This window comes from Anastrepha obliqua, unplaced genomic scaffold (genome assembly GCF_027943255.1).
Source record: "Anastrepha obliqua isolate idAnaObli1 unplaced genomic scaffold, idAnaObli1_1.0 ptg000136l, whole genome shotgun sequence".
In the NCBI taxonomy this organism is placed as follows: domain Eukaryota; kingdom Metazoa; phylum Arthropoda; class Insecta; order Diptera; family Tephritidae; genus Anastrepha; species Anastrepha obliqua.
This window is the reverse complement of record NW_026562236.1, coordinates 62,501-65,000: the sequence shown is the minus strand read 5'-3', so window position 1 is coordinate 65,000 and position 2,500 is coordinate 62,501.

The window sequence follows — 2,500 nt, the reverse complement described above, 5'->3', positions numbered from 1 at the left end:
GTTATGATTCGATTTATATGCTTCAATATCATTGGTTAGTTAACTTTTGATATTTTCATATTATATCACATGCCTTCACCGTGAGTGTTTTTTGCCATGCACACCTCACATTGTCAAAAATGTATGGGAAAAATTCATTTCAATACATTTCAGTTTGATTTGAAATGTCTTTATTATATATTTTAGTGCCAATATGCCAAGGTTATATTCCATAACTCTTTATTTAAACTAACGTATGGAAAACCAGGCATAAAATCACAATATTACCAGTTTAATATGGCTTAAATTCGAGTTTCATATAGTTATGATTCGATTTATATGCTTCAATATCATTGGTTAGTTAACTTTTGATATTTTCATATTATATCACATGCCTTCACCGTGAGTGTTTTTTGCCATGCACACCTCACATTGTCAAAAATGTATGGGAAAAATTCATTTCAATACATTTCAGTTTGATTTGAAATGTCTTTATTATATATTTTAGTGCCAATATGCCAAGGTTATATTCCATAACTCTTTATTTAAACTAACGTATGGAAAACCAGGCATAAAATCACAATATTAACAGTTTAATATGGCTTAAATTCGAGTTTCATATAGTTATGATTCGATTTATATGCTTCAATATCATTGGTTAGTTAACTTTTGATATTTTCATATTATATTTCACATGCCTTCACCGTGAGTGTTTTTTGCCATGCACACCTCACATTGTCAAAAATGTATGGGAAAAATTCATTTCAATACATTTCAGTTTGACTTGAAATGTCTTTATTATATATTTTAATGGCAATATGCCAAGGTTATATTCCATAAAATGTTAGTATAGAATATAGATTCTTCATATATGTATATATATTCGAGAATTTTTTTCTATTTAAACTAACGTATGGAAAACCAGGCATAAAATCACAATATTACCAGTTTAATATGGCTCAAATTCGAGTTTCATATAGTTATGATTCGATTTATATGCTTCAATATCATTGGTTAGTTAACTTTTGATATTTTCATATTATATCACATGCCTTCACCGTGAGTGTTTTTTGCCATGCACACCTCACATTGTCAAAAATGTATGGGAAAAATTCATTTCAATACATTTCAGTTTGATTTGAAATGTCTTTATTATATATTTTAGTGCCAATATGCCAAGGTTATATTCCATAACTCTTTATTTAAACTAACGTATGGAAAACCAGGCATAAAATCACAATATTACCAGTTTAATATGGCTTAAATTCGAGTTTCATATAGTTATGATTCGATTTATATGCTTCAATATCATTGGTTAGTTAACTTTTGATATTTTCATATTATATCACATGCCTTCACCGTGAGTGTTTTTTGCCATGCACACCTCACATTGTCAAAAATGTATGGGAAAAATTCATTTCAATACATTTCAGTTTGATTTGAAATGTCTTTATTATATATTTTAGTGCCAATATGCCAAGGTTATATTCCATAACTTTCTATTTAAACTAACGTATGGAAAACCAGGCATAAAATCACAATATTACCAGTTTAATATGGCTTAAATTCGAGTTTCATATAGTTATGATTCGATTTATATGTTTCAATATCATTGGTTAGTTAACTTTTGATATTTTCATATCATTTCACATGCCTTCACCGTGGTGTTTTTTGCCATGCACACCTCACATTGTCAAAAATGTATGGGGAAAATTCATTTCAATACATTTCAGTTTGATTTGAAATGTCTTTATTATATATTTTAGTGCCAATATGCCAAGGTTATATTCCATAACATGTTAGTATAGCTAATATGAATTCTTCATATATGTATATATATTCGAAAATTTTTTCTATTTAAACTAACGTATGGAAAAAACCAGGCATAAAATCACAATATTACCAGTTTAATATGGCTTAAATTCGAGTTTCATATAGTTATGATTCGATTTATATGCTTCAATATCATTGGTTAGTTAACTTTTGATATTTTCATATTATATCACATGCCTTCACCGTGAGTGTTTTTTGCCATGCACACCTCACATTGTCAAAAATGTATGGGAAAAATTCATTTCAATACATTTCAGTTTGATTTGAAATGTCTTTATTATATATTTTAGTGCCAATATGCCAAGGTTATATTCCATAACTCTTTATTTAAACTAACGTATGGAAAACCAGGCATAAAATCACAATATTACCAGTTTAATATGGCTTAAATTCGAGTTTCATATAGTTATGATTCGATTTATATGCTTCAATATCATTGGTTAGTTAACTTTTGATATTTTCATATTATATCACATGCCTTCACCGTGAGTGTTTTTTGCCATGCACACCTCACATTGTCAAAAATGTATGGGAAAAATTCATTTCAATACATTTCAGTTTGATTTGAAATGTCTTTATTATATATTTTAGTGCCAATATGCCAAGGTTATATTCCATAACTTTCTATTTAAACTAACGTATGGAAAACCAGGCATAAAATCACAATATTACCAGTTTAATATGGCTT